The sequence below is a fragment of the Brachyhypopomus gauderio genome, chromosome 3, assembly GCF_052324685.1.
Source record: "Brachyhypopomus gauderio isolate BG-103 chromosome 3, BGAUD_0.2, whole genome shotgun sequence".
Lineage (NCBI taxonomy): Eukaryota > Metazoa > Chordata > Actinopteri > Gymnotiformes > Hypopomidae > Brachyhypopomus > Brachyhypopomus gauderio.
This window is the reverse complement of record NC_135213.1, coordinates 32593998-32608402: the sequence shown is the minus strand read 5'-3', so window position 1 is coordinate 32608402 and position 14405 is coordinate 32593998. Positions and strand designations below refer to the sequence as shown.

The following is a 14405-nucleotide window of genomic DNA, read 5'->3' as shown; positions in this document are numbered from 1 at the left end:
ATAATTAATCAAAACTTAAAACAGTGAGGCATGATGGGAAAATTGATTAAAGTAGAGCTGTATAAAGGCCTGGCACCATCCAAATTACATAAATCTTAATTGCATGTTTGTGTTTAGCCCTTTTCCTTACTACATCCCATTAGTTTTCTCTTCAAGACTCTGAAAACTCTGAAATTTCCAGAAGATCAATAGAACTTCAGTAATTTCCTCATCACATTTATATGCAGGACAGATGGCATAATATATGAATGAAAACTTTTAAAATCACATGGGAAATCCATGACGCGCTCAAAGGAAGGTTTTCAACATAACCTTCAAATCACTGCTCTTTAATGCATCCTGGGTAAAATCAGATATTTCCCACTCTACACAACTCCCAAAGCCCTGCCATAAAACAGCAGCCCAGGCAGCCTAGCCAATCCATCTCCCGCTAGCTAAGGTAGATTTATTAAGGAGTCTCAGGGACCCCCTAGAGGGGTGGTTGTGATACATTAGGCATGGAAATATTACTCCTCCAAACCCCAGGGGGTAGTACTAATCCCCAGATCGTCCAATACTTGCATCTTTATCTGTACCGAATTTTTCCAGCTTTCTTGGGTGGCCTACACTTTGTCTCATAGCTGTGACAAAGTGCTGAATTAGCACTCATGTATCAGGCTTATTTATGTTGCTTTTGAGATAATGCTTCAGCAGTGCTGCTTAGCATCTGCCAAAACACTGCGAATCAACAACTGTGTGCAGATCGTCTAAATGTAATCCTTCTGCTGGTTGTTTACTCCGCTCCCGCCACCACCCACCCCCCTCTGCCACCCCCAACCTCCAGGCTGGTGGCTGGTGCTGTAGTCCTGGGGCATATAAATCACTACCCAGTGTAGCTTTCCCCATTTTAGAGCCTCGCAGCCCCATCCTTCTTTATCTTCAATGGCATTATCCGGCATACTGCACTTGGTTTGGTTACCATGGTTAGGGACGACAGGTTGCCATTGCTACGTGACATTGTTTTTGTGGAGTCTGCCATTGAATGTGACCACAATGCCCTTAGCGTCTAAGACGCTGGCTAAACATTTTAGACTGTAAGAAGACTGGAGTCCTTTCGTGCTGGAAGGCCTGCTCACATCAATCCTGCTTGATCTGAAATCGTCGATGTAGCCTTTCATTTGATTAGACCTGCCTTGGGTTGGGAGTGATGCATGTCAATCCAAAACATTTTAGGGCCTTTGTTTAGTCTGCCCCTCACAGAAACCGACCTTGGTCTTTCGTGTCGAGCTGTAGCAGAGAAGGACAGCGTCCAGCCAAAGTCAAACGGGGAGGAAGTCGTGCTTCAGGAGGGAAAGGCCTGTAGGCTGAGCTGTGGTGTGTGAAGGTGTGTGGTGTGTGAAGGTGTGTGGTGTGTGTGGGGATGTTTTCATCTATCCCCACTGCTGGTTTCACAGAGATAAGGCCAGTCATGTTACAATGGTCACTGTGGCACCACCCCAGCATGAATCGTCAATTGTTATTCAGGACTGTAAATCAATGTTATACCAGGTCTCTCCTTTGGGCTTGATTTCCAAACACCCCCACCTGCCTCCACACACCACCTCCACGCACTTCTCCATCTACCCACTCTCCGTCTACTGGGCAACATTCTGGTATTTTTTATGCTGCATTTTTTGTGTGCATTGCCTCAGTACAATTTCTAACCAATTGTAATGGGTAATTAATTGCCAGATATTACATTAGCAAATCCTGTTACTTTGAACGCACATGAAAACTAACTCTTCAGGTAACATTACATTATGTAATTTTACTCACTAACTGGAGCGAAGGACCAGCTGTAGTTTGTTAGTCACTACATTTTTACACCCTATTTGCTAGGTTAAACCATAAATTAGGCCATTACAGGAAACCTCTGGCCGTTGGTAGCGAACTTTGTAAAGTTGGTTAAGCAAATTCTTATGACTTATACTAGGCTATGCAATAGAATAAGCTCTTTCTAAAAAACGTGTTAATTATAATTCAAATGAATGTATTACATTTTACTTGCATTTACCCTGCTCCCATACCCATTTCTTCTATAGATAAGTGTGGTAAGGTTAAGTAAATACAGAGACCCCCTACAGTACTGAGCACTGCATGCTGCCCTGAAATAACAGACGGAGACTGACTAGTCAGGAGTAAAATGAAACTATGATTTATCGCTTTAGAGATGCTTGACACCCAGGCTAATCTGAGACATGGGATTTATTGAGGAATTCGCATTTTTACAGCTCAGCAGAAAGTTTCATCATTAAATGCATATAGCATAATTCAAACCGCAATAACGGTCGATTAGACGGTAGGTTTGTGTGTTTATTTGCATTTATTAATTCATATTATATTGTGTATATTCCTGCTACTCTGCTTGAGTCAATGTGCATGCATGCATGTGTGTGTATGTATGTGTGTGTGTGTGTGTGTGTAGAGAGAGAGAGAGAGAGAGAGAGAGAGAGGGAGAGCTCCCTTGTTGATAATATTCTTTTTTGCTCACTCAGCAATATGCTAATTCAGTTTTGCTAGCCTGACTCCATAACTGTGCATTGAAATCTAATTGTACCACAGCTCTGAAAGATTTCGTTTCATAACCCCCAACGTTTAATTGCTCAGAATTTGAGCATTATACATGAACGGAAAAATTAGTAAACCTTCCTAGTCTGCCTAACAGAGTGGGGGAAATTTGATGCAAAGGATTTGTTCAATAGAGTCAATAGGGAACTAAAATAAAGTAATAATAATCCTTAACATTTGAATGCATATGTACATTTTGCATGGAAAGCCTAACTCAGTTCAGCTCATTTGAAGTCACAGCGAAAGACTTGGCCCTTATTAATGATGGGAGGAACTGAGAGAAGTGAAAAGATTAACTTTTCCATAGGTCTACTAAACTTATTTTTACTGTTTGAGCTTCTGGAATGTTAAAGTATTGACAAGAGAAAGGTCAAAGGAGCACAACACGATGATGAAGTTTTTACAGATTTCTTGATCCCATTTGCCAAAGGTTATGGCTATACTTTTCCATAAATATTGAATCACCTGTGTTCTTTTGAGCTGTGGAAAAACACTGTGAATATGCTCAGTTTACACTATGCAGCGAGAGACCAAGTGTTCTAGCAAACACAGCAAATAAGTCATAGGATATTCAGGGTGAGTGTGAACAAAGTGACTTGTACAGACCCCCCCCCAAAGAAAAAGAAAAAAAAACAAGTCTGATATTAAATATAGAAAGAAAACATCTCATGCTTTTGGTCTGTACTCTGTGACACCCCCACCCCCACCTCCAACTCTTTCATGTCCTTCACTGATTTACTGCTGTCTGCCCACCACACAATCTAATATCTCAACCATACAAACGTTAGTATGCGAGTCTGTTGTGGCTCTGTGGACGACTCTGAGAGGGTGATTTGTGGACTCTTGTCGGTCCAACTGTCTGCATGTTTCAGATCTATGACATTCGATCGAGTCAGCCAGTTCCAGGCCTGACAAGACAAGCGTTTACGCAGGCATTCAACCGAGGACCGTTGATCTGCAAACAAAAAGCCTTCCAATGGTCTCCTGTAGGAATGTCTTCAAGAGGTGTGATTAGCCTACGTGACATGCAGACCATCCACATGGGGGTAAATTCTTCACACACTTTATTCTCCTCCCTGCACGTGGACCCTCTCAGCGCGTTCACTCTCAAAGTGATCTGCAGCCACGCTGCGGCAAACAGCCCGACTACAAAAAGTCTCGCTCACTTTCCCCGCCACTTTACTTCCACCTTAAATAACTGAGGGCAGTGTGTCGTAAGTGATTTTCATCATCCCAGAAGCAGAATATGTGTCGTTTTATTTGCTACACATATGCTCAGACAGCCTCTCATTGGACGGGCGAATATCCGACGATACGGTGCGAGTCACCCGAGTCGCTCTCTCTGGGTGGCGGTGTGCTCTCAGCCCCAGCCCTTACAGCACAGAGAATAACGCTAACGTGACATGTTCCTGCAGAGGCTAACGCACGCCAGCCACTGGCCTTCCGGTACTTCGTCTCACGCGCATGTTCCCTGACATTTTGTGGTACAGGCACATACTCGGGCTCACGTGCCATCGAGCGTACACCGACATGTTTTTTTCTTTTTTTCTTTCTGTTTTTCTGCAGTCTCACGTAATGTTTATTTGTCTTAAACACTACTGAAATATCATCCGAGGCTGAAAATGTTCACCAAGTTGAGCTCATTTTACATGGGTCTTATATTTCAGTAAATAACCCACTCAGAGAACCTGGTAAAAAAAAAAAGCCTGAAACCTAAAAACCTTATTCTCACTCAATAAAGTGAAGAACAGACACAAGGGAGCATTGTTTGTCCATACATTTTTAATATTCTAAATGATTTTTCGAGAGGCCTGATTTCCCAAATGCATGACGGCGTTGAGATCATATTAAAAGACAGAACGATTGTTCTGTGTTATACTCTTTATATCATTTAAAGATGATCTTTGTGCTATGATGCTTTTGGGAAACCCAGCCGAGATGAAGTTCACCCATCTCTAAAATAATTTTTGATTTACTAGTATAAGGAGGTAGAGAGATTAACATGATATCTTTTTATTGTTCTTTTATTGTTCTTCATTGCTCTTGGAATGTCAGTGCGTCATTTGTTCCCATCGTCGTGAATTGTTGCTTGTTTATACTTGTTGTCGTGGGAAGTCTTTTGTTGTCATTGGACATTTGTCTCAGCGGTACATCGCTCAGTCAAGACAAATGAACGCTCGTCTGTAAAATGCTGTAGTACCCCAGGGTGGATTTGGCAGTATTCTACCTTGAACCTTCTTCATTAATATGATATTGATCAAGATTAACGAGGTGGCTCCCTCGCAGTGCTTTAAGCCATTACATGAGAAAATGTCAATTACACACTAATTAAAAAGCATCATGCTCAAAATGCACAGACAAACCTCTTCATCCTGGAGTCCACGGGGTGATGCTCAATGCTATAATTCAAATTCTGTAATGTCCAGGTCACAATCCTCTATCCATGACGTTATAGAGGGATGCTAATCTTTACATACTGTAGAATGGCATATTTAAGGATAATTCTCCAGGACAGGGACTGTAAGAAAAAACATACACTGGTAGCATTATTAGACTATTAATGAGTAAGTGTTGCTGTGATTAAATAAAAGAGCACTTTAGCGTTGTTCTCTGTTACTCAGAGAACTCATGCTGAATGTTTCTTACTGTGTACAGTATGATATAGCTCTAGCAGTAGCAATTTACATAAAAAAACACCTCTCCTGAGCTTTATAGGAAACTTTCTTTCCCACATATTCATTTTGCCTCAAGCAGAAAAAAAAGAAGATCTCTAAATCTTTAAGAGACCATCATCGTAAAAGAATGACCTTTAACAAATGAGCACGCCCCAGAGACTATGGTTTTTGAATTTTTTTCCTGCACTTTTCTTTAACCACGAAAGTCATTTGAGCAGATATCGTGGTTTAGGGAAATTCAGTGAGACGAACACATCTCAGACTACGGGAATACGGCTTTGCGGGGTATTAAGGAGTGCCGCGAAGCGTATCTGACTGTACGCAAAGGCTACTGAAGCATGATACCGGGATCATGGCTCAGAGATTACTTCCAGCAAAAGAGGGAGGGTTCTTATTAATAATGAACTGCCCATTTCCTAAACTTAAGACTGGGTCAGAGAGCCTGAGGCCTAGCAGCTTGATATGCAAATGAGGGAAACGAGGCAGCAATAAGCAATAAACATGCTAATTTGGATGTGAAGGCAACCGGTTATAAAAACAGGGAAAAAAAAAACAAAGAAGAAAAAAAAAACCCACAAAAACCAGTGCAGATGAATGCTGGGAAGTGATGGGTATAATCACGACAGAATGAGACTGAGACAGAGAGTGAGGGAGACTCCTAGGGATAATGATTTAGAGCATTAAAGCATAAGTGACAGTTACCAACGACAGGAGCAGACACACTCCATCTGGGGGTGCAGGTAGCATTCATAGTTTCCTTGCCATCTTTTTTTTTCTTCACCAGCAAGTCCACAGTCCTTCCCAAAGGGCCCATGCTGGGCAGCTGCAGTGGTGGACCCAGAGAAACGAAGCACTCGCTGCTCGGCCGTCTACAGAATGGCTTCACCGACTGTGACTTTCATTTTATATAAAACACAAAAAAGGATTCTGTAAGGCAGTGTGCAATCGCCACTATAATGAAATCTAACGTAGACAAGTAAAAACAGCACGAGATGTTCTTGCCGTATAAATGTCCGTATACATCTCCATGTAGACATGCAAAATATTGCTATCAGTACGGTATTGTGTTGATTTTTTTGGACCTGTCGTATTTCTGAGATTTTTCATGGTAGCCGAAGCTTTTCGATTCATGTCACGCGTCATTTCCTATTGTCATATAGATGGTTCGTACATACGCTCTAGTGCTTGCTGGCAAATATTCATGCAACAATCCATCAGCCTGCGATGTGGGCAAGATATCTCTCTGCATTTCTCCAAACTGTTTACTGTAACAGCCTTAAATTGCCGCTCAGATGTTGACTTGTGACCCGGAGCACATTCCAGTACAATGCAAAACCCATGCAGAGTCTTGGAGCTGCGGAAGAGTTTGTATATATCAAGGTCGCCAGAGAAGCCATCAGGGCAACCCATCTGCACCAGAGTAGGTGCAGCGTGTCTTTGAAAGGGAGAGAGGTGTAGCGTGGCTTTTAGCGAGCTACGCATAGCTGTAAACAGGGCCGTAAGGCATCATCGCTAATGGCACTGCAAAAACGAGAGCATTCTGAAGCATTTTACAAATGCAGCAATGCAGGAACATGAAGGGACATGCCAGAAGTGCTTGATGCTTCTTCCCATTTACACTATCTCACTCTGCATTTGTTCCTATGAAAAGTCACACCTTTTTTTATCATTTATCGTGTAGGTTTTAAGCACGACCCTGGTCTGTATACAAAACAGAGCGAGAGGGTGCGAGAGGGAGTGTGTGCATGTGTGTGCCAATGTGTGTGTTTGTGTGAAAAATCCCATTCATAAGTTTCACCCCATTTGCTCGCTCCCTCCGTCACCATTTCCACAGTAACCGAAGGGAACACCATTATCATCAGTGTCTATGTTAGAAAACTTGTGAATCAATCCCCTCCCCCCCTCCCATAATGACTCCCATGTACAACCATTCCTATCCCCCAAACTCACCACCCCCCCCACCCCAGGATTAGATTACACTCTCTCCACTACTTTATTGCAGGACATCCTGGAATGGATTCTGAAATGGATATTGAATTCTCTCCCCTGGAGATTTTTGATGAAAATAAGGCAAAGAACCCTGGCTGGAAATCGAAGCGTCTATCAAAGACTCTCTGTGCTCAGCGTGAAGATGTACACAATTGGGTTAACTATGACCTGCGAGAAAATTTCCCAGAGTGCACCACACACCTTGTCCCCACACACAGAGGGGTTTTGAGCAGCATGGCGGGTGAGAGATGGGGTCCGACCCCTGAAGCGGAGCTCCTTGGCTGGGGCCGTGGATGTAGTCGCCTCCAGTGGGCCGTGCTGGGGGTTGCGTTGCAGGAGCCTTATTCCCCAGGCTGGGCGGGAGCTTAGGCAGGTTTCATTCACATTCCCTTCCTGGTTCTCTCATTTTCCCTCACCTCCCCAGGCCCCATGGCTTACCAGCGTCTTGTAGCTTCTCCTTTTGAAAAAAACAGGGGGAGTGAATGAAACCTGAGGGACCTTGAAGACAAGACTTTGATAGTTCCCTCATGGCATTCCAGTCACAAGGCCTCCAACATCAGCGATTCAGGAACATGGTGTTTCTTGTACCTCCAGGAAGCACGCTATGCCATTGACCACATAGTCCACTTTACACATCCGGTCCTGTTCAAAACCACTTCATCGCTGAACAACTCTTGAAGCTTTCATTTAACAACACAGTATTCTGGTGTGCCGACTCCCAGATTAATACAGTTTTCCTTCTCCCCTTTGTCTTAACGCCGATGTGGGTTCTTTTTTATTTTTTTTGTCAAGAGTGCATAATGCATGCTCAACTGAGTTACCACTGTAGATTACTGAGTCGCGTTGCACCTGTTCAGAATCTCCCTGCCTGGCCCAGGTTACCCAACTGACGCTCCGCCATACATCTGTTTATTCAGCTCGGCAGCATTTCAGCTGCACGCTCCATCCGCTCTCTTTCATTATGCCAGATGTACACACATGGACGTGATTAGCTAGCCCCTCCATTCCACAACCCGTCACGCTTCAGGACCACGAGGAAAACTACAGGCTCAGCACTGCAGAATTACACTTATGACTTCACAATGCTGCTGTAATAATTCAAATATTATGACGAGGCTTTTCCTCACCTGGATATCGATAAAGGATTTCATGACTTAAGTCCTCGAACATCTTACGGAGACTTGGATTAGGAACGCAGATGATGGCCACATGATCAAATCGAAAGTGTGGACGGGTTAATCGGGCATTGGTATCGAGATATTCTGTGTAACACACTGTAGTAGGAAGATATTTTACTTAACATGCACAAGATGTGCTTAAAGAATCATTATATATATTTGGTTATTATAAGGTGCCGCTTTAATGTTCTGTTATTTTTACACTAATTGCAAATGCTAACAACTTTTCTTGTATTCTTAGCTGGCCAGTTTCTGTTGTTGACAGTGAAGGCGGTAACAGCCTTAGATCGGTGGCTAGCACAGGCTCATCAGGTGCTGTAAAGCTATAGTTTCTCCCGCATGAGCTGTTAATCGCGACGGAGGGCAATGAATTACAGGTAACTACTGCGAGATCAATCAACGTTGCTCTTACTGGCCTGCTGATGATTGTGCACTCACTCGTAAGAGAGGTTTACGGTGGAGGCTCATAACCTCCTCTCCACAGAAGCATCATAAGTCCGGACAGATTCCCATCTACGGGTGATCGGCCTTGACAAGAAAGTTTACTGTGGAAGTTTACTGACTGCTATTAAAACAGACAGAGGGAGGTTGCTTAAAACCACACTGCAATGTAATAATGTACACAGCAGGATTGTAGCTTAGCAAAAAACTTGTCAAAAATACCAATTAAGTACTGGGTTACCTTCTGAATTGCAGGGCTTCTTGGTACAAACAGCACCTATCAGCAATGCAACCTTTTTACCGAGGCTCCATTTTCTGTGGTAATTTTATCTGGTGATAAGGCTTGAAGGTGAAAGGTACCAGCAGCATGCGGATGTGGCCACCTATAGAACATGATAAAGTTAAACACAATAAATGTGAATGAATAAAATATAACATGTAGCTTTCTTACAAATATGTCTCTATGGAGCAAAAGTGAACTGTTTTTAAAATACTTTAAAAAAACTTATTTACAAAAATCTGGTTTCCTTCTGTATTTAAAAAAAAGAAAAGCATTGAGTTCTCTATTTCTTAAACTGAAGAAACTTTGTGAGTCTCGTAGCCCCATACTGTGTGATGCAGAAAAGTATAATTACATATCTGCAGTTTTAACACAAATGTTTCACGAGAACCGATTTTCTATTGTAATTATGATATATTGCCATGGAATACACTCATTTGAAAGTAACCCCTATGCTTTGAGATTTTGTCCATGTTAATTCAAGGTCTGAGTAATTTTACTCTTCAGAAAAAAAACATAGCTACAATGTTAAAATGAGCTGTACTGGTGAACTGAATATGGTAATATAGGCCTTTTACAGACAGCACATCTCAATTTCAGCACTGTGATGACCCTTCACACCAGCGAAAACCCTACGAGTGCTTGTGTGATGTGCATGAACGCATCATGGCCCAGTTGTGTAATATACCTTACACATCAAAAATGTTTGTGAAATGTTTGCAATTCATTTCATTTGCCCTGGCTTTACTTTCTTAATTGTGAGAGAGCGACTGCCCCTTGTTAGAATCCCTGGGCTCCTTTCCCCTAGGGGAGTATGCCAACAGGGGCAAAGGTCAGTGAGCCGTATTTCCTGACTCCTAAGTGCTGTGCCATTGCACACTTCACATCCAAAACTGCACACCAAACAGATCAATCATTTGCATATCTAATATCTCATGTTTGCGCTCTGCAATTTATCATGTTAGACAGCTTTATGGATGATTTTTTTTTTCTTTCAGTCAGTAATATTAATCAGGACAAAATTAAATATGAAAAAGAGGTAGAATCAGAAAGATGGAAATGGAGAATGCTTCTGATTCAAGTGGACTTCGGCTTTTTCGAATAAATATCACATGCAAATAAACTGTGGTAGTAAGCAAAAACAACCACAGTCAAAGGTAGAATTTACACAGTCAGCACTTCTGATGGTAGTTTTTTTTTTTATTATTCTTGCTCTTCTTATAGCTGGTATGAAAAGCATTTTCTTATGAGAATTAAGTATTTGGGAAGTTTGTCCAAGAAATCTTAAAGGTCGACACACAGATGTATCATAGAAACGTGAAGCTGTGTTATTGGTTTTCCTAAAGATCACTGGGATAATACTTGAAGAGACTGCAGAGCTAAGAAAGTGGCTAAGAAAGTGGCTAGTGGCTAAGAAAGCTGAGAGACAATAGGAGAAGTGCCATTGTGATTCACCCACACCTACATCGGAATCTCTTGGGATGACCATTGCCAAATCTTACACTTCTCAGAATATTTCACAAAAATCGTTAGGGTGGTTTTGAGAAAGATTAGTCTGCTTGGAAATGTCATTGATCTCTGACTCGTAGTGATTAGTTTTTGCTGATAGAAGATGGGAAGGAGGATTACGCCTGGAGGTAGAGTGATTCATGTCTTCCTGGAGCTACCATGTGGTGCTCTTTACAAGCCAATATTCTCTCCACCGGAACTGTTAATCGTTATGGATTAGTCTGTACATACCTAGACACTCACCACGTTCTTCCATCAGAACCAATTGGAATCCTACATTGTTTCATTTGGACTCATCAACTCTATTAGCCTGGATCGATGGAATAAACCTGATAGGCTTAACATGCTGCATAATGTAAGATGTGATAACGTATGGAAATGAGAATCAATTGCTGTTATGTTGGTTAATTTGATTGGTCCTATTCATAAACGCTGGCAGTTCTGTCTCATTAATCCTAAATGCTTGGGTTGCTCCATCATCAAGTAGAATATGAACATATGCTTCCCTGTGTTCTAGTGAAGAGGAAACTATTCCTCACCCATCACCTGTCAGTTCACTTTTTTCTCAGATTTTAATTATGAAGACTGCTGAGCCAAGTAGTCACAAGCTAACATTCTTCGTTAGATGTACCAGCTGCTTTAAAACAGCAGAAATATGGCCTGCCTAATGAACCTCTGGTTGTGAGTTGGGAACCTCTGTCCTAAAAGGCTTGGGGGAAAGACATGATGATCTGTCTCCCTCTGAATGTTCCCTGTACTCAAAGTTTTGGAATCATTTTCTCACCATTCAGAGCCAGTTGTCAAACAAATGTTGCATAATAGCCCTCTTACTAAGTAGGGGAAATGGAAGGAAATATGAGGAAAGGAAATATTCTCCAGCATTGGTTTCTTTTTAAATTATGCATATCTCTCAAACTTGTGAAATGGATACCAGTGAATGTCTTTTTGCTCTGCAATTTGGATAGCTCATGTCCATGAAACCTCTTCATCACAAGGTGAAAAATATCCGACAAGGCATTCAGCTGCATGCTTATCATTTGTCAAATCTCTTTGACTTACATTTGATGAGCTGTCTGATTCCTGATACAAAAAACTATGGTGGCATTTATCAAAACACCTGAAGATTGATTGATTTGATCTTGATACTGTCTTTCAAGGTGGCTGATAATAAGTGGCAGAAGACTAGAGTCAATGGCACAAAGAACTCCTGCACTTTCCGGAAAGAACTGGAACATGCAACCTAAGTTTCAGTTAACACAGGTCACTGTGCCCAGGAGTGGCTGGTACCCAGAAAGTGGTAATGGTTTGGGGGGAATTACATGGAATTAGCCACTATGAGAACCAGACATCCTGGTGGATCCACAGTATTTAAGCACAAACATATGCAATCGCTCTCTCTTTCTTTCTCTCTCTTTCTCTCTGTAACACACACACACACCCAAACAGCACAACCAGGGCGATTGTAGGAGGACTTTTTTTTTGGTCAGAGATTAGCCTTTGAGGCTATAGCAGTCACAGGCATCATCATTAATCACAGAGAATTATATCATGGTGATCTCAGTTTGGCTTACCCACACTCTGTGGCCACACTCTAGACTTCCTCCTCATTCATCATTCCACAGGCATGTTTTGACGTGGCCTGCATAGAAGAAGGTTGGTGTCTTCAATCAGCAACCACAGGATGCACGATAATCACCTCGTACACATCAGACTACACAAAACTCAGTCATATTCTGTATACTTACACAATGATTTATCTGTCCCCTGAACCGTGTGCAGATATTGAGTTTGTATACGTCTGCACCTTAGAAAGGTGTTTGTATACTATAAGTTCACTTGTATCAATCAAATGTGAACAGCTAGTGCAGTATACAGTCTATGATGAGATGCTATTTGCTCTGAGAATAGGAAACATAAGGAGGAATGATTGCAAGCTCATGCAATTAGCTGTTGTAAACATGCAGAACAAAAGGATGGATAAAGGAGAGGAATGCTTTCACCTGTTAGGGGCATGACTCTCACATAAGAACAAAGCCTTGTTCCGACTGGCTGTACGCAATTTACAGGCTGCATGATGCAGAATGCATTTAAGTGACATTACCCTCCAGTCAAAAGTGTATACTTCCCCTGAAAATAGTCCCTGACGAACTGGCCCCAACACAGTGCCACTGCATTTTTTAGCACTGCATTTTTTTAAATGCTTGTTTTTATTAGTCTGTTTGTTTCTCTTCCTGGGCTAGGTGTGTGAGTCGTGTGGTGATGTTACAAAACACTGAAACACTAGTTAGTTTGGTCAGTTATGTGAAGAAGCAATGCCATGTTGCTTGTCATGCACTCACATGTCATGTGAGTGCATGCTGACATTATATACTGCATATATTTACATTATATTGAGACCAACGGCTTTTTCTGCAGATTGTTAACATGCCAACATAACAAAATTTGTATTCAGCGGATGTAAAACATAATGACCTAAATAGGGATTGCTTGAGAAAAATGCAAATATCAAAACACCAGGTCAGAGGAAGGAGATTCGAAATTTGTTCATATGTAGTTTTGGCTCTATGCTGTTTGTGTTTAGATTTGTATTCATAGTACGCCAGTCTGTTTAATAGTGATACAATTACAGGACACAGCAATACAAAACAGCATAAAATCTGTAAAGAAAAACTAAACAAAAACAGAATCAGATATTTCTGTAACAAATGTTCTAATCTAGTTATCAAAAATACAGTGGTGGTATTAGTTCTCTGGGCATCGTTATAATTCTCTAAGCAAACATGCTAATTACCCTGCAGCATCCATTGCTGTCCTTTTCAAATCAATATGGAAGAAGAGAGAAACTTTGGACAGCGTTTTGCTCTTCAAAGACGGCTCAGTGATTGAAATGGAAAAGTGTCAAGTGTGCAGGCCTGCTAGAAGAAGAAGGGAACTGAAAATCTTCTCCCCATTCTCCACATACTGCCTGAGACGTCCAATGTAAAAGAAAGTATTTACATATAGTATAAATGTGGATGAATATTTTACAGCCTAATTAGCAAGAAGGCATGCTGGCATAACCACAGGTAACCCAGAATGTATGCACACTACGGACTGTGATGGAACCCAGCCTAGACAAGACGAGACAGCTTCAGTAGTATCGATAAATGGATATTTCGTTGAGTCCAAGTGAATTGCCACGTCAGCCTTGATTCCAGCTATTCTTCTTTTATTGACCTCCCAATGGTACTTGATAAGCGACTTAATGCAGATGTACAGGGCTGATGTACAGGGCTGACGTACAGGGCGTTGGCGTTTACCCTCAGCTCCTCCTGGCTAGGGGGCTGTGGAGGCCGATGCTGAGATGGATCCAGTGAGAAGGCACCACCAAACTGATAATGACAAATGGGTCATGCCAGTGCCAATAACAATACAGTGTCCTGAACACAGAGAGCAGAGCTTCTGTTTCTCTGGCTAAGGGTTATGATGGTGATCGTTGCAAGGGAAAAAATACCTGCTGTCACAAATGAAATTATATGCTTACGTTATACAGTCAGGCTTATTGCCAAAGTCCTGCAAGTGGGCTGCTGATAAGTCAACAATGTGTAAAGGACAGATTGGTAAAATGCTGACTTGGATGGCATGTTCTGAGAGGCAGAGGAGGATTTAACGTCTGTGACAGTGTGTGACTCTAGATCCAATATGCTCAAATCATTAAGTCCTTCATTAATGCATTGAAGCCTTTCTCTCCTTCCATGTCCATATAGT

General features: G+C 41.8%; 1 long non-coding RNA gene across 1 annotated transcript; it reads left to right on the top strand.

Moving 5' to 3' along the window:
* The first annotated feature begins 8410 nt into the window (after window positions 1–8410).
* LOC143509822 (uncharacterized) lies at window positions 8411–9249 on the top strand. Its single transcript, XR_013129797.1, has 3 exons — window positions 8411–8474; window positions 8670–8805; window positions 9125–9249. It is a non-coding gene; the product is annotated as an uncharacterized LOC143509822 (long non-coding RNA).
* The last annotated feature ends 5156 nt before the right edge of the window (window positions 9250–14405 follow it).